The sequence below is a fragment of the Prionailurus viverrinus genome, chromosome D3 (genome assembly GCF_022837055.1).
Source record: "Prionailurus viverrinus isolate Anna chromosome D3, UM_Priviv_1.0, whole genome shotgun sequence".
Classification (NCBI taxonomy): Eukaryota; Metazoa; Chordata; class Mammalia; order Carnivora; family Felidae; genus Prionailurus; species Prionailurus viverrinus.
In genome coordinates, this window is record NC_062572.1 from 64,452,268 (window position 1) to 64,475,856 (window position 23,589).

Below are 23,589 nucleotides of genomic sequence, written 5' to 3' on the forward strand. Positions count from 1 at the left end.
TGAGCAAAAGGAGTTTTTAAGGACAAAAAGAAAAATTAGAGTTGAATTCCTCTGCCTGTGTAATCCGACCCCATCCCACTTGCCCAACCTTAGTTTCCCTAATGTGCATATGCATCTCTGGTCTCTGCCCCGAGAGTCTGTACACATTTGATTCCTGTTTGAAGTCCCTCCTCCCTTCTGTTCTTTCTATCCATAAGCTACAGACTAAGTGGATATTTGTGTCCTAATTTTGTTCTTATGTTGAAGGCAAGGCTGTTAATCCTATTTTAAACTTTTTACCTTTTCCATATAGGTCTTTCCTCTATGAATATTATCCTTTATGTTTTCCTGTGAATATTTATGGAGTCATATAGACTAGGAGAGAGAGAATTACCCAGTCCATGAGATTCATGTTTTAGGGCCATTAAGTCCCCAAGTTGCAAGTATAGCTAATAATGTGCAATTGGTTGGTTGTCCCAGAGAGCTGACAGTTCATAGAATCTCCTTGTCAGAGCTGAAAGCCACAGTTAATAGTATCTTTTCCAACTGTCTGGGGTGATTAATGAGCAAACTCTCATATATGGAAAAAGAATATCTGCCATTTATTAATGGGGTGCATATTCGAGCTGATATTCTAATAATAGAGATGGTTAGAGGTCTATTAAGGAAGCCTCAGTCTCTCAGTTCTTGTTGGATTTGATACCTTAAATTTGTAAACTGAATGGTCGACATTTGTTAAAATGAGGCAAAAGTAGAGGGGTATGGTAATGATTCTGGACCAAGCTTGGTCAAGAGTCCCAACAGTAGACATTCAGAGAAAAGTCCCCACAGATAAATGATGAGTATCGGGGCTTTGAAGGCACATAGCATGGACTCAGCCAGAACGATTGGTGTTGCTAGCATGACTCGTATTCTTGGAAAAGGTTGGGGCCAGTTCGAAAGAACCATGAGGGTACGTTTAGGGCCCCATGTTAAGTACAAATGTCCAGGATAATGAGACAGAGACACCATTGCTAGGACTGAAGTATAAGAAGGATAGTTACTCAACAAGTTAGGAGTTCCCACGCATGTCTTCTTAGGCTGGCATAGTACAGTTCCAAAGAACACACTGCATACTGGCATGTCTAATCCCACAGAGAAGATAAAGATAACTAGTCAACTTCGGTTAACCCAATATTTCCTAAACCCTTTTTGTTGCTGTTGTTAATGTTTGTTTATTTTTAAGAGAGAGGATGTGCTCATGTAAGCAGGTATGGACAAAGAGAAAGGGAGACAGACGATCCAAAGCTGGCTCTGCGCTAACAGCAGAGAGCCTGATATGGGGCTCAAACTCATGAACCATGAGATCATGACCTGAGCTGAAGTTGGCCAATTAACCAACGGAGCCACCCAGGTGCCCCATTCCCAAACTCATCTTTACAGATGGTGTGTGTGTGTGTGTGTGTGTGTGTATGTGTGTGTGAGAGTGTGTGTGTGTGTGAGAGTGTGTGTGTGTGTGTGTGTGTGTGTGTGAGAGAGAGAGAGAGAGAGAGAGAGAGAGAGAAGTGGGGGGGAGGGAGAGCGCCCCCATCTGAGTTGGCCTAAGACAGGAATCATGGGCTGTCTGTTCAGTGCTTCTTCCAGGTAGAGTATGTGGGTACAGATGTAATCAGGCATGCAGATTTCAGGGTGGACATGTGTGGAAGTTTTTTCCTGATTGCTTAATTTCCCACACCGCCATACCAAATGAAGTAAGGTCATTAACTGAGATAGATTGTGGAAAAGCTGTTGGAGAGAGACAAGGAGAAAGAAAATTATGTTAAATGGTTATTTAGGAAATGAGTCAATTCTCAACTTTATCAGACTCCTTTCTTGATTTTTTTTAATACATCTCAGCATAGCATGCAAAGCTTGCTGGTCCAGGGAAAGATTCCTCTTTTTTGTCTTTGGCTACTGTGTTATAAGTAATGACTTTCTCTTGTATAAGTCTGTATGAGGGCTAGATTGAAAGGTGCAAATATCCTTGGTAGGCTAGTAATTTGGTGTTCTTTCAAAATGATTTTATTTAAGTAGTGAAGGTGAGGATGAATTTGTTTTAATTTACTGTATAAATTGGCTCTCAAGCAGCTCCCCAGCTGGTTCACTCCTTAATGGAGCTCTGGCCCAAATGACCGTTCATAGTGAGAGATGGTTGAAGTGGCATATGGGTGCATGGGAGGTGGAAAGGGCAGTGGGCCAGGAATCAAGAGATGTGGGTACTTGCCTGGGCCCTGTCACCTCCCACCTCTTTTACCTGCAACTGGTGAGTAAGTAACTTATTCTTTATGGTCAATACTGTCTTATCTAGAGTTGGATTAATCTTTAATATAACTTTAAATTTTAAAATAGGAGAGTAACTCCATTATTAATCGTGTGCATATAACCTAAAAAGATGTAGCTACAGGAAGAGGGAATAACACATTGTGGAATGATGTTGATCATCTTTTATATTGGAAACAAATGCTGAGATAATGTTACCAGCTTCTGCTTGCCCAGAACACTGCTGACACATTAGCTTGTTGAGCAGATCCAGAGCCTTTAGGTAACCTTTAGGTGTCACATGTCAGGCCCCTGCAAGATCTATCTGGCAGGAATGGGAGAGAAAAATCTCACCTGTCCCTGGGTTATTCTTGCCAGGGAGGTCAGTTTTCATACGAATTTCTCTGGTCAGACACAGCACTCTGGCTTCTCTGACTGTCCATAGAACTATGTGTGAACACACGTAAACCCTGATTCTCGGGCTTCTGCCTCTGCCCCTTCGGTGTACTGCCAACTGTTCCATAGAGCAGTGTGTGGTCAAAGAAGGCTTGCATCCCATCCCGCCCCTGCCCAAGTTGGTAGAAACGTTGGTTGTAATTTCTCCATGACTCAGATGTGGCATGAACTGTCCTTTGTAAGGCTACTGAAGACAACTGTTTGTTAGCTTTGTCATGTACAGAGGATACATAATACTTGCTCCATAAACACATTACGTTAAATTCAGTTGGACTGAATTTATTAGAATTCATAATGTTGCTCGAGACCAAGCATGTTCTAAGAAGCAATAGTAATATAGAGGACTTTGCTCACCTTAATACAAGTAAACGTCAACGAATGTGTGCAGTTTGACCTAATAATGTGAATTTTTGCCATCGTACCTGATTTTATGTCTTAATTGGCTCAAAATAAGTGTCCTACCTTACAATCCAGGTAAAGATTGTGTTAATGTTCCCTTTCTCTTATGCTCAGTCCTACCCAAAAGTACATGGTTCTTGAGCAGTGTATTTTAGAAAATAAGGGAATCGACTGTCTTCACTTGTTTTGGCATTCATGAGAATGCTGGTGGAGGTGGGGGCCAGAGCTAATTCCTTGGTGATTATTCAGCAAATGAACATTGGCTAAGTTACAACAGAATTAATGTAAAATTAAATATTACAGTAAGGCTATTACCAAAAGAGGTCACAGTGATGAATGGCCTATTTAAATGAGACCACCAGAAGGAATTAGAGCTGCAACCTATTAATCGCAGTCAGTTTGCAAGACTCCCATTTTTATGCAGATTAAACTATATTTCAGGTTGATAAATCAGCATGACGTACTCTGTGACAAGAGCCAAATTTCTTTTTCTGTTCTTTATTTTATTTCCATGAGGTTAGGGCTGCAGCTAGGTGGATAGAGGGAGCATCCAGCCACGGGCAGCAATGATTAAGGCTGGAGTGGCAGATGATCGTTTGGTTCATATTGCCGGACCTCGGGTCTGACTTCCTTTTCTTTTCGGATGACAACCAGTGAATTTAGGCCTGCCAATAGTCGTAGAATTATTTATGTGTTGGTTGTGTTGGCATCTTGTGCTGCCCTTGCTCCTGCTGCTTTTCCTTAGGAATCCAGTTGTATATCCGAGATATTGTTTGTCTCTCTTTGGAAAAGTCATGGTGTCACTAAATGTATTTTTTCCTCTCCCTAAATTAAGAGAAATTCCAATGAAATATTTCTGGGAAAACCTATATCCTTTATATAGAACTTTCAGATGAAACAGTTGTGGACCTAAAGCAGAGAAATTCTGTGTTATTTGCCCGATTGAAAACGGTTGGCTCCAGGACGTGTGATGAAATAGAATGATGGATAACACAGCTGGGAGCAAGGGCAGCTAGTTTAGCCCTACACTAACCAGCTCTCTGACCTTGGACAAATCACTGAAATTAAAACATATAGCACAGCACATTGTGCATGATAGGCTCTCAATGAATATTTAGTATTCAGTGGAGTGAACTTAACTTCTCTGATCCCAGACTTCCTTCTAAATTAGGCAGCATATCTTGCATGGATGGAAAAGTGTGACAACTGCAAATGACCCATTTGCCTTAGAAAATAGGCCTGCCAGCTCTCCGTGGTCTCAACAAATGTTCTGGATGAACAACTTCCTGGCTTAATTCAATATTGTTTAGTGTCTTAAACTTTTGAAAATGCTTTGATCTCTCTGTCAGGTATTCCTTCCAGACTAGGAAGAGTAGGCATCCTTATTCATCTGATGAGGAAGCACAGGGGCAGGGATTAGTTTCTTCTCCAAAGTGACACAGTTGATTAGCCCACCCACAGGGCTAGAACTCAGATGGGCAATACCCAGGATCATGTTCTGTCCTATACTGCTACTAACTTGCACAATAACATAGAAGGTGATACTATTCCATGGGGGGAAAAGAAAAAGAGAGATGGCCAAAGAGAATTGCCCTTGAGATCTGAAGGCCATAGACACCTGGAGGTTTGGTTGAAATCACAATTTGCATTGGTACCCCTTACCACCGTTGTTGCTTGCCTGAGCTCCTTATCTTTTGCTATACTAACTGACCCAGTGAGCAGTGAATGGGTTGGGGAGGGAAGGAAATTGGCTTGGTCCTCAGAAGTGTCACATTGTGGTTGAGGCGTGACCCAGTTATGTCATGAGCAGCAAGTCTCACAGAGGGAAATAGTCTGGAGCCTGGCCAGGATGGTGGAGAAGCCACATGCTTGCTGAGTACTGGATGCTCTCACTACAGCAGGAAGCAGCCTCCTAGCTGTGTACCATCTTGGGAGCTTGTGATAATGCCAAAGCTAAGGGCAGGGACTGCTTGTACATAGAGGAGGTGACTCTCTGAGGACTATTCTAGCTCTCTCTACTAAATCTACAACATCCATCTGATTTGAGTTCTCTACTGAGGAATAAAGACTTCTGATTCTATAGCTGGGGTAATCTCTTACTTAAAGTGGAAGATCCCTGGTCAGAGAATATGTTGAGTTTATACTTAATCATACCAGACACTTTATATGACTGGTTGCACTTCTGAAGAAAGGTGAGACAGCGCGTGCTGTCTCTCTCAAAATAAATAAACTTAAAAAAAAAAAAAAAAGGACTGTCAGTACTTAAGGAGGCATCCCAGCCCCGGCTCCAGTTAGTATGGGATAGAGAGTTGTGTCCATGTTACGCACTATCCTAGTTGCTGTCTGTCTTATGTCTGAGTACCAACTCCTTCCCAAATTGTGATCCTGAAATTTTTAGGCATCCAAGGCCTAAACCTGACCACATTGGCAGTGCTGAAGTGCTAGTCATAACTGATTCTCTTAGGCCTCTGACTTTACATTGGACCCAGCAATTCCACTAGCCAACCCATCAGACTGCCTACCCTCACCCTCCTCCGCATAGTTGGGCACACTTATCCATATTCCATGCATTGAAATTCTTCTAGAACGGATGTGTGAAAGGAGCCCCTGGGCTCAAATGTAGTAACCAAGAAAGTCCCATTCTCGGTGCTCATGTCACTTGACTGTCCACATGTGTTGACATTACAAGCTTAAATCTTACCTGGCTTTGAGTTGTCTCTCACCTCCTGAGTCTTAGCACAGGAATAATTGTTCCTCTACCCATCCAGTTCTTCTAGCTGGCCTGAGAATTGAATTTACGTGAGACAGATGATCAAGAGAAAAAACCCAAAGGTTTATTACATGAACGCAGAGACCCAATAATGACATTGAGACCTAAAGAAATGACCACAGCAAGTGGTTTTTATACTTTTTAGACAAACAATAAATTCATGAGGAATTGAAAGGGCAAAGAAAACTTTGGGAGCTTAAGGAATTTTAAATAGGATCTGGCTATGGTAGTAAGGAAAATAACAAGATTTGTTTTTATACAACCTTCTTGGCTCTAAATTTCCTATCTCTGGCGATAAGGATGTCTCTTTACTTCCTGGTACAGGGAAAGTACCTTTCACATGGAAGATGTATTTCTTGCTTTCAGGGGGAAAAAGGAGGGTGTCTCTTCAGTAATTTTTATTTAAAATAATATGCCAAACTAACACATTTTGGAGTGGTCTGCCCTTGGCCTCCACAAATCACATCTGGCCTAGCAACATGGAGAAATTGTTTTCTTAGAAACTAAGTTCCATAACAACCAGGGAAGGAGAGAGCAACAGCTGCTGAGAAGGATGGATCACAATGTGGAAATTTGAACAGACCACAGAAATTTCCTTGGCTCTGAAACACACACTTGTTTGCTACATTTTTGATTTGAAATCAATGTATCCTATTACTAATAATTATATTGAGCACATAAAAAAGTGTTTTTTTCCTGAAAACCTTTCATTGAATCAGTGGAATCAGTGTTGGGTTCTAAGAATGAAGAAGTGGGATACATCTGTAGTATTTTGGTTGCATTGATTCCCTAGCCTTGAGGACATTCCAGTGTGTTGTACATCCGGGAAAACAGAAAGGAGGAGGAACTAAGAAAATCTGGGGTCAGTCACGGAGCTTGGGGCCTGGTTTTCCTTTTGACCTCCAATTCTTTGATAAATATTTCCTCTGAGCGTATGAGTCTCTTTCCTAGAGGAGCATCTTGCATGCCCAAGGCTGCTGCTGCTTTGTGTTTGAGGTTGAAGTTAGTGGAGGTTGTATCTGAATTCAATATCCTGCTTTCTAATGATGAGCTGAGCCTTTCCAAGCACAGGTAACTTGAGTAACAGTTATTCTATGATTTGCATTTTTTTTCGCGTATTTCCAATATGCCAGAGCAAGCACCTCATACACATTTTATAATCTAATTCTCATAACAACCCTGTGTAGTTGTGATTATGATTTTCTCAATTTTACAGGTAGGGCAGTAGGCCTAGAGATTGAGAGATGTTCAGTAAATTACCTGTGTTTGCATAAGGAATTTGTAAGGAATTTAACTATGTCTGTCTGTCTGTAAAGTCCATCTTATTAAAGAGTCATTGTGAATTGCGATAGATTTTACACCACCTTAATTGGATGTTGTTAAGACGTATATATTCTCAATCACTCATGTGGATGCACACTATGTACATTATTTATTAGGGACTTTGTTGAGAACAGGTTGAGATCTGAAAACATCAGGACCTTATACAAAAGCACCCGGGGGATAGGGGAACATGTTAGAGAAAGGGGGAGGGTTAATGCCCAGGAGCTCCCAAACTTCAGTCCTGGGTCACAAGCAGTTGTGTGTACAGAGAAAAGGAAGCCCCTACAGTGCCTAAAACTGAGAACAAGGAGGGCAGAAGGTCACCTAATACTTTTCCTGTCTTCAGACAGCTCCATGTGTAAGCTATTCTAAAAGCATTTATGTGGAATTTGAAATGAAAATGTAGCTGCTTAGTCTTTAATAGAAGACAAACAAAATGCAGGAGTTTGTGGGTTGAATCTGAGCAAGGTATCTTTTTTTAATGCATCACACCAGGGGGTGATCACATATTTGAAAGGGCTTAGAATACACACAAAGGCTCTGTGTTTTGACCTTGACAAATGCCAGGGAATACAAATCCCCTCAGCAAGAAACCCACACCCAAGTATATAACTAAAGGAAAAGGGAAATGAGAAATAAATGAGCCACATTTTGGTATGTTTGTAACAGATCCCTCAGATTGATGAGCAAAAAACCCCACTCAATCGAATGCTGAGATCCATAACGTACGTACAAAATGCAAAAGGTATTCTTCCTAACACTTCTTTTCAGGCTGCTTGTCCATGGGGTGACGTGAAAGAAAATGTATTTAGGGAGGGGAAAAAAAAGCATCACCCTGGGATCTTAGTTCTGCAATGCTTTAATTCCTTCTCACAGTGACAAACAGAGACCGCAGCTGATGCTTTTGAAGTTAAGTTTAATCTAAGAAAAGATTTGTAAGCTTTTAAGAAGACCTCTGGGTAGAAAAGCTGTATCAGGATTTTTTTTTTTTTTAATCTTCTGAACTTCACTGCACAAAGCATTTGGAGACAAGGGAAGTGGAGGGCATTATTAACTGGAAGAAAAATGATGACTTTCCTTTTTTGTCCATTCTTAATAAATTATGTGCTTTCAGCTAAAATAAATGGCCCTCAGTGTTCATAACCATTTCACACTTCATGTTAACTTCTTTTGGTTGTTCCTCAGCTTCACGTGGGCTAGGATCTTTATGAAGGTTAACTTTTATTTTCCCATGAGATAATCGAGAGTTCTAGATAATGAGGATAATCTTCTTAAACCAGGGATGAGAAAATGGATATAGGTGACCTGTTTTGCCTGATGCTCTGAGTATAATCGTAGTTGACACTAGTCCAGACTGCAACTTTTGGGGGAGATTTTGCCTAGTTGTGTGTTCGTAAATGTTTAATAATGGGATTTCCAGGAAAAAGAAAATGGAAAAATAAAAGCCTGATGACCATGTTTGCCAGTTTCCGTGTGTGAATACCAACACTGATTTCGGTCTTCTACTGCTTTAACCACTGGCTTGAAGGTTCCTGAAATGTCACCCACTGGCAGCCAGATGGGCTGGCTTTGACACCACAATGACCTTATCTCTTTTAATTATCCTGTTCTCTGCAAACTGTCCTTCAAAACCGGGATATTCTAATAAGCAGTGGCCACCACCATCACAACCACCACAAAAATATATTAGGTCAGGACTTAATAGTAAGCCCCACAATGCATCACTAGGGACTACACCCCAGCTTTACTGGTTATGTCTGTTTGTGGGCCACAGGGAAGAGAGGGTATTAAAAATATAAGCCAGTTCTTACTCCTGGATATCTGTGAATATTCTCTTCCCATTCATGGGTTTGTTAAAAAACAAGCAAACAAACAAAAAAACAAAACAAAAAAAAACCAACTTAAAAATGATTACTTTAATCAAAAGTCTATGAATTTTGGCAAGAAAATTGAATGTGTCCACCATCGTACAGTTCCAGCCCCTGAGTGTCTGCTTACATTTCATGAAATGCTCTGTCATACTTTCTGCCTGTCAGTGATGTCTCTCCTTCCTGGTCAACAGCCAAAAAAGAACACAAAGTTCATACTTAGCTTGTGAGACAACCTGCAGATTTGCTTTGACCTTTCAGACCTTAGTCCTTATCATTAGGTTTGTTGAGGAATAGAGCTGGCATGCTCAGTGGCTACTCAGTAGTCAGCTAAAGCAAATAATAATGATGCTCTTCTAGTTGCTAGGCAGTGCAGAGGGAGTAGTGAAGTCTGCTCATGGTTGGACTTCGGGCAGTTTAGGGATGGTGGATATGGTTTGAGGATGGTGACTTCTTGATTGGCATCATCACCATAAATGGGCAGAGAAACATGTAGGGAGAAATTGGAGGATTAAGATTGTATATATCAGCAAAGGGTATTGTAGCCAAGGCAAAAACTTCTTCTCTAGTCTTAATTATCAACAGACACAACACCCCATTGTCTCTTAGCCTTGGAACCAGGATTATTTCCCTGCTAACACAGCCAAAATATCAGGGCATATAGAAGTAGAGTGTGTATATATACTACCTTGATAGGGTGACAGACTCATCCTATTTTGCCTAGAATTTTCTTAGTACTGAAGACCTCATATCCTGGGAACCTCCTCAGTCCTAAGCAAACTAGCATTTGGTCACCCTACAGTCTAAGCATCTAGAAGATAACACTCTCGTAAGTTTGTGTGAGTGTATGAACTTAATTGAAATAGGTCTTCCAAACTGCTACTTATCCATTAACATTTTGTGGTTTACAAATATTTAATCAAATCTTCTCCTTCTGGTTGTGTTAGCATTTAGTCCAGATATCTTCATCTTGTCCACAAAGAAGTCATGAAGGGCTGGCTTTCCTGAAATCAACATGTAATAGGCCAATTATAATAGTTTGAACATTTTAATGGGCACATCAAAAATGACATGTCATGAAATGATAATTTTTGGAATTTTGACAGAAAGTGATGGTTCACTATTCAATAAAATATATAATCAGCCTCTTCATTTTTTACTCATTACTTTTTCATTTGCCTATTTGGTGAATTTTATTATAAATTTTTTTAATGTTTATTTATTTTTGATAGAGTGCGAGGAGGGGAGGGTCAGAGAGAGATGGAGACACAGAATCAGAAGTAGGCTCCGGGCTCCAAGCTGTTAGCACAGAGCTGGATGGGGCTCAAACTCACAGACCTCAAGATCATGACCTGATCCAAAGTCAGATGCTCAACTGACTAAGCCACCCAGGTGCCCCTACTTTGGTGATTTTTAAGAGGACTATGAGACTTTGTGATTTTGATAGTTCTGATCTTGAATTTGCATTCTTTACTTGCCAAATCATTGACTCCCTTAAGCTCCCATTTACTCTGTAAAAGCATCCTTTGCAGAGGGCTTACAATGTTTTAGTAAAACAATATGCATGAAGAATCTGATCCACAGTAGATGCTTAATAAATATTCACTTAAACTGCACTACTTTGGCTGTATCCAGTTTTCCAGTCCCCCTCTCTCATTATGTTCATAATGATTGACAGTGGTTTTGTAACCATGAGCGTCAGCAACTGCTGTGGGAGATACTCTTATAACAAAAGATATCAATTCATACCATGAAGCTAGTATTCCACGGTTGTGAAGCAGGATGTGTTAACAAATGTATCTGGTTACTGTCTTAATATGAGGCTAAAGATTGGTACTCAGTGCCCAAAATAAAAGTATTTCTAAGGTTTAAACAAACCTTTGATAAGGATAATGAATCTTTCATGTTCATCCTACACTGTCTTGGAATATTTTTTACATACCTGTGCACTATAACAAAGTGTAATCATAGTAATTGAAGCGAAGTTGCCAGCCTTGATTGAGTTGTTTGGCTGACTTGGCTAAAGTTATCCTAAATGAACTCTCAGCATATATGTAGAGCCAGTAGTGGTAATTAGCATGGAATACTGAATATAAATAATAAATATAAAGAGTATTTTGAGGATAAATTTAAGGTCATATAAATCTTTTTTCAAATGAAAAAATGAGTATCACTAGTGGTGGTCTCAAAATCAAACCGCATTTGCAGCCATTAGGACAAAGATTAGAACTCTTAACATCCTAGTCAAGACTCTACTGTGTTGCCTATCTTAAGAGAAAGATTCAGGGAGGCACTTGAAAGCAATGTCTTTTCTCTAACACTCAGGATACATTGTTGTGTTTGTTTTTAGAGAATAGACATTTTATTGGGTATCTGTTTATATTTAAAAATCATTACATGTAGGGACACCGATTAGCAGAGTGGAGGGAAAGCTCTCATGTGCCAGCTTGAATAATTCTACAGGCAAATTAGGTGACTACTAATTGTTTTATAGGGGCTGTTGCCCCCATCGATTGGGCGCTCACTCCTGTAGATGGCACTGTTGTGTGATGGAAATCTCTCCTCTCTTGACCTATTACATTAATTGCCTGCTGTTGATAACTAAACACATCCAGAAAAATAAAAGGAATGCCTGTTGGGGAATTTCAGGATAAGAGCTCTTTCCTAACGACAACCAAGATCATAGCTTGAATGACATTTGTCATTATCTTCGAAAGTGACTCTGTCATGAATGTTGCTCTTGGATTTATTCCCAATAGCCAGAAAAATATTTTACAAATTGAGTTAGTCAAGGAGATTATACCACATCTTCTCAGTGATAGGTATGCCAAAGTTGTGATGTAATCTAGGAACAGAAAGAGAAAGGACAGAGGATTCATTGCTGAGCCACTCAATAGGAAAAAAAAAAAAAAAACCAAACTAGACCAGAGAAATGATCAGGCATTGGGTTCTCTTCTATTCTCTTTTTTAAATTTTCTTCAAATAAAGATCTCCTTCAGATAAGAAGGTTTTAAATGTATTTATGAAGGATCCCTGAGGCTTATATCAGTAAAGTCTGTATTGTTTGGAATGTCAAGTCCAGACAAAATGAAAAAAAGGGTTGTATGCCTAGAATAGGCATGGGAGATCAAGACTTAATGGATATAGTTGAATCTTCTAGGTTTCCCATTTGTTAAGTAGCACTTACTGCGTGCCACACCTTTGCTAGACATAGGGCTGGAATGGTGTGTCTGTTACTACTGCTAAGCCATTCCCAAACTTTATAGCTTTAAACAAGAATTGTTTATCATAGCTTCTGTGTCTTCAGGTCAGGAGGAGGTTGGTTGATCCCGGTTTAGGTGAGAAGCTAATAGTCAAGCCATGGACTTGTCAGGGCTCAGCTCCACACTAAATTCATTGCTTAGGATCCCTCAGTGTATATCATTCTTGGGTTCAAGTTGAGGGTGCAGTGACTGCCTAAAGGAAGCTCTCCTCACAATGATGCCAGATACACAAGAGTAAGCAGAAGCACACTAGACCTCTTAGCACATAAGCTTGGAACATGCACACATCATCCCCATCTCATTTTATTAGCCAAAGTAAGTCATGTGGATAAGTCCAAAGTCAAGGGACTTAGCTATATAACTTTACAGAAATTACTACAAAATCACATGAAAAAGTTAGGAAAACAGAGGTCAAGAGTTGGTGCCAGTAATGTGCTCTATTACAGGTGAACTGAAGAAACAAAGAAGGTTAACATGTGTAGTTCTTGTTTTCAGGGAAATCAAAATATAGTGAGAGAGAAAGACAAGCATACAAGCAATTATATAAATTTTCAGGTGCCTGTGAGGTGTGTATAAGATAGTGTGGCCTGATATCTAGTGTAGGAAAATATAGCCCATATGTGATTTGACCAATAGATAGATAAATTAATTAAAAAGACCAAATTATGTTTACAAAAAAATAATGGTTATGTTTGGTACAGATTCTTTCCCTTCCTCCTCCTCCTCCTAGTCATTATCATCCTCTTCTCCTTCCTTCTTCTTGTCCTCTTTGTCCTTTACCTTCTTTTCCTCCTTTACTTCTCCTTTGTTTTCTTTCTTTTTTTGGTGTAATTTTTGGAAATCTAAGTGTGGGAAATTAAGAGGCTTGGGATCCTAACTGATTGCTCCAAATTCGTTTTCTTCCTAAGGCCAGTATACATACAAGCTACTTGAATGAGCAAATTGTTGAAAAGTACCTTTAAGTCAAGGTATCTATATTTAAAGTTTTCATGTGATTATAGAAGTATTTTAGTATTATAGAAGTATTATAGAAGTATTATCCTCCCCAGTTGTGCTCTGGAAATTGTGTTTTGCAGAGACTTGAAAATATATTGTGAGGCAGGAATTCTCAAGGCCTGTGTCTGTTCACCTTTTTCCCTACAAGACACTGAGATGGTTAGAACATGTGTGGTCTCATGGCTCCCTTCAGGGGGGTGAGTTGCTTTGGAATTGATAGAAGGAAGATGTCACTGATCCCTTTATTAGCCAACCTAGAGGCAGAGCTGACTATCTGTGAGGGAAGAGTGTATGGTTAATTATGTGACATAATAGAGGAAGTTTTTCCTATTTAAAACTGTTTACCATTTGCCTATCAGCAACACATTGTCCAATAAATTAATTCTCTGTGGAGATGGAACTGGCAAATCATGACCAATAGGCTGTATTACCAAATCCTTGTCTTTAAAATATAGTTTTAATGGTGCACAGTTATACCCATTCATTTCCTTACTGTCCTTATTGTACTCAACTTTTATACTACGGTGGCAGAGTTGACTACTTTGACAGAAACTAGGTAGCCTACAAAGCCAGAAGTATTTATGATCTATCCACTTATAGACAAATTTGCTGACCCCCATGTTAGAGACCCATCCCTTTGGGCTAAAGTTTATTGTCCAGTTGAAACATAAATACAGGTGAAAGATTTTGATTACTCAAAGGTGGTGAAAGCTATAGGGAGTACAAACACTCAAGGAAAGTATAAGGGACCAAAAGCTTTCTTTTATTTTTAATATGATTTGACATTTTTCTTGTTTTTAAATGAGATAATCCCTCCCATTCCCTTCTTGTTCCTCGTTATTTCTTGATACCACCATTATTCAAGTGATTGAACAGATTCTGAGAGCTCTCAGAATAAAGTGTTTTCATATGGAGGAGTTAAAAGGCATAGTGAAAAAAGATGAGCTTTTTTTTTTTTTTTTGAATTTCAGCTATGTTACTTGATAGTGATAAAAATTCGTGCAAATTGCTTAATTCCTCTGAGGGCCAATTTCCTTATATTATTGTTGTAAATTTCATATTGCTGTAGAAATTGTTCTGAGTATTAAATACAATAACATGAGATAAGTAAAGAAATAACTTCATAAGGAATAAAAAAATACATAACCATTGAGAGGAAAGAATATTCAAACATACAGAAATGAAAATTAACTGTAAATCTGAGAGATGAAAACTATAATCACTAAAATTAAAAAATCCTTAATTGAACATTATGCTAATATTAAAAAAGAATTAGACTGTAATTCATCAGATGTGTAAACACATACAAATTTTAAAAAGTATGATATTAGAAAGTTGAATAATATTTAATCTATGTCAATTATTTGTGTAAAGGTTGTAAAGTTTGAAGAAAAACAATATATATTTTTATATACATTCATACATATATGCTTTATAAGATTTTTAAATTTATTTTAATTACAGTTAATATACAATGTTATGTTGGTTTCAGGTGTACAGTATAATGATTCAACACTTCCATATATCACGCAGTGCTCATCGTAAGTGCACTGCTTAGTCCCCAACCCCTATTTTACCCATCCACCCCACTGCACTCCCCTCTGGTAATCATCAGTTTGTTCTCTGTAGTTAAGAGTCTGTTTCTTGTCTTGCCTCTTACTTTCCATTTGTATGTTTTCTTAAATTCCACATATTAATGAAATCATATAGTATTTGTCTTTATATATACATAATTGTGGGTTTATTTCTGGGTTTTCTTTTAAAAATTTTTTTCTTTCTTTAAAAATATTTCTGGGTTTTCTATTCTGTTCCATCAATCTATGTATCTGCTTTTGTGCCAGTACCATACTCTATAGATAACTACAGCTTTGTAATATAAGTTGAAGTTTGGAATTGTGATGCCTCCAATTTTGCTTCCCTTTTCCAAGATTGCTTTGGCTAGTCATGGTCTTTTGTAGTTCCATACAAATTTTAGAATTATTTGTTCTTGTTCTGTGAAAAAACACTGTTGGTATTTTTTTTTTAATGTTTCTTTTTGAGAGAGACAAAGCACAAGCAGAGGAGGGGCAGAGAGAGAGAGGGAGACACAGAATCCGAAGCAAGCTCTAGGCTCTGAGCTGTCAGCACAGAGCCCAACATGGGGCTCAAACTCAAGAACCATGAGATCATGACCTGAGCTGAAGTTGGATGCTTAACCGACTGAGCCACCCAGGTGCCCCGACTGTTGATATTTTGATAGAAACTGCATTAAATGTGTAGATTGCTTTGGGTGTTAAAGACATTTTAACAATATTTGTTTTTCCAGCTCATGAGCATGGAATGTCTTTCCATTTCTTTGTGTCATCTTCAGTTTCTTTCATCAGTGTTAGAAGTTTTCAGAGTACAGGTCTTTCACCTCTTTGGTGAGATTCCTAAGCAATACTGGTGCGATTGTAAATAGGATTGTTTTCTTAATTTCTCTTTCTTCTCCTTCATTATTAGTGTATATGAATGCAACAGATTTCTGTACATTGATTTTGTATCCTGTGACTTTACTGAATTTGTTTATCAGTTTTAGTAGGTTCTTGATGGAGTTTTTTTGAGCTTCCTATATTTAGTATCATGTCACTGGCAAATAGTGAAAATTTTACTTCTTCATTACCAATTTGGATGTCTGTTATTTCTTTTTGTTGTCTGATTGCTCTGACCAGGACTTTGAGTACTAGGTTGAATAAAAGTGGTGAAAGTGGACGTCCTTGTCTTATTCCTGATCTCAGGGGGAAAAGCTCTCAGTCTTTGCCACGAAGGATGATGTTAACTGTGGGTTGTTCACATATGGCCTTTATTATGTTGAGGTATGTTTCCCCTAAACTTACTTTGTTGAGGGTTTTATAATAAATGGATGTTGTACTGTGTCAAATGCTTTTTGTGCATCCATCAAAATGATGAAATCATTCTTACCCATTCTCTTATTGATGTGATGTATCATGTTGATTGATTTGCAATATTGACACTCTTGCAACTCAAGAATAAATCCCACTTGATTGTGGTAAGTGATTTTGTAAATGAATTATTGGATTCTGTTTGCTAGTATTTTGCTGAGAATTTTTGCATCTGTTGTGTTCATCAGAGATAGTGGCCTGTACTTTTCTTTATTTGTGGTGTCTTTATATAGTTTTGGCATCAGGGTAATGCTGGCCTCATAGTATTATTTGACAGTGTTCCTTTTCTGTATTTTGGAATAGTCTGAGTAGAATAGGTATCTGCTCTTTTTTCTTAAGTAGAATTTGCTCATGTAGCCACCTGGTCCTTTACTTTTGTTTGTTGTGAGTTTTTTGATTACTGATTCAATTTCTTTCCTGATTATTGTTCTGTACAAATTTTCTGTTTCTTCCTGTTTCATTTTACTAGTTTTTATGTTTCTTGGAATTTATCCACTTCTTCTAGGTTATCCCATTTGTTGGCATATAGTTCTTCATAATATTCTCTTAAAGTTTTATTTCTGTGGTATTAGTCGTTTTTTTTCTCATGGTTCATTTGTAATTTTATTTGAGTTCTTTTTCTTTCCCGATAAGTCTGGCTAGAGATTTATCAATGTTACTGATTTTTGCAAAGAATCATCTCCTGGTTTCATTGATCTATTGTTTCTCTAGTTTCTATATCATTTAGTTCTCCTTTAATCTTTATTATTTCCTTCCTTCTGCCAGTTTTAGGTTTTATTCTTTTTCTAACTGCTTCAGGTGTAAATTTTGCTGTTTGAGATTTTTCTGATTTCTTGAAGTATATCTGTATTGCTAAAGACTTCCCTCTTAGAACAGCTTTTGCTGCATACCAGGGGTTTTGGACTGTTACGTTTTCATTTTCATTTGTTTCTATATACATTTTATTTTTTCTTTGATTTCCTGGTTGACCCATTCATTAATAGCATGCTATTTAACCTCCATGTATCTGTGGTCTTTTCAGATTATTTCTTGTGGTTGTCTTCTTGTTTCTTAGCCTTGTGGTTAGTATATACGCATGGTATGACTTAGATCTTCTTGAATTTTTTGAGGTTGTTTTGGGGGCTAATATGTGATCTATTCTGGAGAATGTTCCATGTGCATTTAAAAAGAATGTGTGCTCTGTTTTAAGATGGAATGTTCTGAATATATCTGTTAAATCCACCTGATCCAGTGTGTCATTCAAAGCCATTGTTTCCTTGTTGATTTTCTGTTTAGATGATCTGTTCATTGATGTAAGTGGGTGTAAGTGATGTAAGTTAAAGTCCTCTACTACTACTATTATTATTGATTTGTTCCTATGTTTGTTGTTAGCTCTTTTATGTATTTGGGTTCTTCTATGTTAGATGCGTAAATATTTACAATTAATATATCTTCTTGTTGGATTGTCCCATTTATTATATAGTGACCTTCTTTGTCTCTTGTTATAGCCTTTGTTCTAAAGTCTGCTTTGTCTGATACAAAGATTGTGACTCTGGCTTTCTTTTGACATCTGTTTGCATGATAGATGTTTCTCCATTCTCTCACTTTCAATATGGTCTAAAATGAGTTTCTAGAAGGCAGAGCCTGACATAGGGCTCAAACTCAAGAACCATGAGATCATGAGCCAAATCAAGAATCAGATGCTTAACTGACTGAGCCACCCAGGTCTTGCTTTTTGATCCATTCTGTCACCCTATGTCTTTTAATTGGACTGTTTAGTACATTTACATTCCAAATAATTATTGATAGGTATGCATTTGTTGTCATTTTATTATTTGGTGGTTATTTCTGAAGTTTTTCTCTGATCCTTTATTGTCTTTCTTTCATGGTTTGCTGATTTTCTTTAGTGATACATTTGAATTTATTTCTCTTCTTCACATATTTAATAGTGGTTCTTAGTATACAGTTACCATTAGGTTTGTATAAAACCTTCTCTGCATGTAGCAGTCTACATTAAGCTGATGGTCAGTTAAGTTTGAACCCATTGTTTCCTCCTCTCCTCCCTACGTTTTAGGTATATGGTGTCATATTTTATATCCTTTTGTTTTTGAGTTTCTCGATTGCTTTTTTTAAAATAAATATTCATTTTTACTGCTTTTGTGTTTCCTACCTTTATACTGTCACTTTTTGTTCCTCCTCTTCACTCAGAGTCCTCTTTAATATTTCTTACTGCACTGGTTTAGTGGTCATGAACTCCTTTAGTTTTTGTTTTTCTTGGAAATTCTTTATCTCTCCTTCTATTCTGAATGATAGTCTTGTTAGATAGAGTATTCTTGGCTGCAGATTTTTCCCATTAAGCCCTTTGAATGTATCATGCCAGTCCCTTCTGGCTTGGGAAGTTTTTGCTGAAAAGTCTGCTAGCCTTATGGGCTTTCTCTTGTAAGTTACTGTCTTCTTTTGTCTTGTTGCTTGTCTTTATCACTATACTTTGCCAATTTAACTACAGTATGTCCTAGTGTGGTTCTGCTTTTGTTTATTTTGATGGGAGTTCTCTGTGCCCTCTGGATATGGATATATGCTTTCTTCCCCAGTTAAAGAGGTTTTCAGCTATTATCTGTTTAAATAAATTCTCTGCCCCCTTTCCTCTCTCTCTCCTTCTTCTGGGGCTCATATAACATGAATGTTATTACATATGTTGGAGTCACTGAGTTCTCTAAGTCTATTCTCATTTTGCATCTTTTTTTCTCTTTTATTTAGAGTAATTACTTTCCATTACTCTGTTTTCTAGGTCATGAATGTGTTCCTCTGCTTCTTCCAGCCTTCTGTTCTATCAAGCATGTTTCTCATTTCAGTTATTGTGCTATGTTATTTATCTTTGCAATGTTATTCCTTATTGCTGTGTTAAGGGTCTCACTCATATCTTCCACTCTTTTCTTAATTCCAGTGAGTATCCTTATGATCATTGTTTTAAATTCTCCATTAGACATGTTACTTATGTCTGTTTTGCTTAGATCTCTGGCCATGGCCTTGTCCTGTTTTCTCATTTGGGATAAATTTCTGTCTTCTGATTTTGTGTATGTTTCTGTGTCTGTGTGTTGGGAAATTGAGTTAGGTCTCTGTTTTTAATGGTAATGGCCTCATGAAGAAAAGCTCCTGTAGTGTCCTGCTGTATAGTGCCCCCTGACCTCTAGGGCCTGGCACTTCTGGGGATGTCTCTAATATGTGCTGTGTGTGCTCTGCTGTTTTGTCATAGCTGTGTTATCCTTCATGCTAGTTGTTTACCGAGGCTCTGTTTGCCTGATGTGGGCAGTGTTTGGTTCCTGGCCTGAATGTCATGAGTTTTGATTACGTGGGCTCTGATCTCTTTGTGAGATGAGACCGGTCACCACTGCTGCCAGAATTGAGGCTCTGCAAACCACCACCCCTACCCCCATGCCATGCTGTGTTGGGAGCCACAGTGTGAGCAGGAGTTGGGCTGGCCTTCTAGGGAAGGGAGCTTGCTGTCCTGGGTCTGAGGCAAATGTGACTGAGAAGGGCATTTCCTATGGAGTACATGTGTGGGGCAGGGCTTGATGTAAGCTAGTTAGCCAGTGTTGGTGCTGCACTGGTTCTGCCTGTGGCCCTGTGCTTAGGCTGAGGGGCAGGGGAGGGAAATGGCACCCACCAGTTTCTTTGTTCCAAGAGGGGTCTCTCTGTGTGTCCCAGGCACTGTTCAGATCATTGTTTCACTCTGTATGTTCCCTGGATGTTTGCCTGCCTTCTTTCCAAGAGCAGCCCCAATGCCCTTGAACCTTCACAGAGCCAAGCATGCTGACCTTTAAAATTCTAGGTTTTAAGTCCCACTGGTTGAAAGAACTCATGAAATTCATCCCTTATCACTTTCCCAGCCAATTGGTATGGGGATTCATTTTCCCTGTGCATTCTCCTATATGCTAGCCTTTCACCCTTCTCCATGACCATGGCTCCCTCCCCCACTGTCGTGGCCAGGATCTATTTCTCTCCGAAACTGTGTCTCTGCACTTCCTACCTTCTTTGATGTGGCCTCCTCTATATATTAAGATGTGGAGTTTCTTCTGTTGGTCTTCAGGTTAATTTCTCAGGTGTTGAGAACGATTTGAGACTTAACTAGTTATATTCATGGGATGAAGCGAGCCTAGGGTCCTCCTACTCTACCTGCCATCTTCTTGTCTCCACCTAAGATATTGTTGTAAAAGTAACAGATCTGAATTAGTGGCAAAATGTTATAATTTTAAAATACTTTTCTCAAATATTTTGTTGAGTTGGTTAGTGTTGGAGGAATGGATGGCAAATGAATTGGAAAGACCACTACACTCAGTATGCAGAGACCTGAAGGTTTGCGTAGTGGATAATAGTTATTAGGATTCTTAAATGCTTTACTGTTTATAAAGAAATCCACAGATGATCTGATTTAGTCCCTCCAGATGAGGTACATATAATTAGCAGTTTCATTGATAGTGAAGCTGAGGCTCAACCCTATTTTGTACCCAGGGTCTAGGGTTGTCAGGCTTGGCAACTATAAAAACAGGATGCCCAATTGAATATGATCCCAGATAACAACAAAATACTTTTTAGGATAAATATGTCTCATGCAGTGTTTCATCTGGCAACCCTGTATCACACAACTGCAAACAACAGTGGTAGTCCTGTCATATTCCTGATTTTAGGCCAAAAATTGTCTCCACTTTATCAGAACTATGTTTTCACTCACTTAATGTTTATTCTTCAATGCAACAAATATTTAGTGAGCACATAGTTTTTTTGGGGCGTGGGGTTATTTTTTATTTTTTTGCTTTTCTTGTGTAATTTAATACTGAATTCATCTCTCCAACAAAATAACTACAAATACAGCACTTGTGGGACAATTAAATACAGAAATAAAAACCATATAACAAAGAATATTTGAGCACTGGTTCTGATTAAGACCTGTAGTAGGCCCAGGGTGCCTGGGTGGCTCAGTCGGTTAAGCAACGACTTTGATTCAGGCCCTGAGGGTAAATAAAAATAAATTAACCATGATCAGTTATGAGGCTACATCCAAGGGATGGTGAATTTTAATAGCTAATCCCTGATGTTGCTTTTCTGTAACAAAGATGCCAGCATTAAGATACTCCAAACACTATTGTCCCTTTTTAAAATAAAGTTTTTACTTTGATTCTAGTAACACACAAATGTAATATTAATTTCAGGCATACAATGTAGTGATTCAACAATTCTATACATTACCCAGTGCTCATAATGGCAAGTATGCTCCTTAATCCCTATGATCTATTTCACCTATCCCCCCACCCCCCTGCTACCCTTCCTTCTGGTGTTCATCAGTTTGTTCTCTATAGTTAAGAATCTGTTTCTTAATTTGTCTCTCTTTTTTCCCCCTTGGCTTCTTTGTTTTATTTCTTGAATTCCACATATGAGTGAAATCATATGGTATTTGTCTTTCTCTATTTTGCTTAGTATTATACTCTCTAGCTCCATCCATGTCCTTGCAAATGGCAAGATTTTATTCTTATTATGGCTGAATAATACTCTATTGTGTGTGTCTATGTGCGTGTGCATACACATATCACATCTTTTTTTAAATTTTTTGACCATTTTATTTTAATTTAATTTATTGTCAAATTGGGTAACATATAGTGTGTACAGTGTTCTCTTGGTTTTGGAGGTAGATTCCCATGGTTCATCACCTACATATAACACCCAGTGCTCATCCCAACAAGTGCCCTCCTCAATGCCCATCACCCATTTTCCCCTCTCCCCCACCCCACCATCTACCTTCAGTTTGTTCTCTGTATTTAAGAGTCTCTTATGCTTTGCCTCCCTCTCTCTCTCTTGTAACTATTTTTCCCCCATCCCTTCCCCCATGGTCTTCTGTTGTTTCTCAAGTTCCACATACTAGTGAAAACATGATACCTGTCCTTCTCTGACTGACTGACTTTCACTTAGCATAATACCTTCCAGTTCCATCCACGTTGCTGCAAATGGCAGGACTTCATTCTTTCTCATTGCCAAGTAGTATTCCATTGTATATATAAACCACATCTTCTTTATCCATTCATCATTTGATGGACATTTAGGCTCTTGGCATAATTTGGCTATTGTTTAAAGCACTGTTATAACATTGGAGTACATGTGCCCCTATGAATCAGCACTCCTGTATGCCTTGGGTGAATTCCTAGTAGTGCTATTGTCGGGTCATAGGGTAGTTCTATTTTTAATTTTTTGAGGAAACTCCACACTGTTTTCCAGAGCGGCTGCAACAGTTTGCATTCTCACCAACGGTGTAAGAGGGTTCCTATTTCTCCACATCCTCACCAGCTTCTGTCATTTTCTGACTGTTAATTTTAGCTACTCTGACTGGTATGAGGTGGTATCTCAGTGTGGTTTTGATTTGTATTTCCCTGATAATGAGTGACATTGAGCATCTTTTCATGTGTCTGTGGGCCATCTGGATGTCTTCTTTGGAAAAGTGTCTGTCCATGTCTTTGCCCATTTCTTCACTGGATTATTTGTGTTTCAAGTGTGGAGTTTGGTGAGTTCTTTATAGATTTTTGGATACTAACCCTTTATCCGATATGGCATCCGATTGAGGTCCCAGTAGTTCATTTTTGCTTTCAATTCTCTTGCCTTTGGAGATGTGTCGAGCAAGAAATTGCTGCAGCTGGGGTCAAAGAGGTTGTTGCTTGCTTTCTCCTCTAAGGTTTGTCTCACATTTAGGTCTTTCATTCATTTTGAGTTTATTTTTGTGACATACCACATCTTCTTTACCCATTCATCAGTTGATGGACATGGGCTACTTCCACACTTTGGCATTTGTAAATACTGCTGCTATAAACTTAGGGGTACATGTATACCTTTGAAATAATGGTTTTTTTAAAGTTTTTTGTTCATTTGTTTAAGTAATCTCCGCAACCACCATGGGGCTTGAAGTCTCAATCTCCTGATCAAGGGTTTCATGCTTCTTTGACTGAGATAGCCAGTTACCCCTGAATTAGTGTTTTTGTATGTTTGAGGCAGATACTCAGTAGTGAAATTACTGGATCATATGGTAATTCTAGTTTTGAGTCTTTGAGGAACTTCTATGCTATTTTCCTCGGTGGTTGTGCCAGTTTACATTCCTACCAAAAGAGTGAGGACATGGTTTTAAGTAGGAGGGTAGCATATTCTTATTGAGCCTCTGTAAAGTCACTCAGGTGACTGGATGAAGAAAGGGTCAGAGGAGAACAAGCTGAAGGTTGAGAGACCAATGTGAAGGCTAATGTTGGGTGGACTTGCTGCAAGTCACCAGTAAAGGAAACTCAGCCAGGAGGCAGAGAAGGTTCTTCTGAGGGGAATTGGGCATG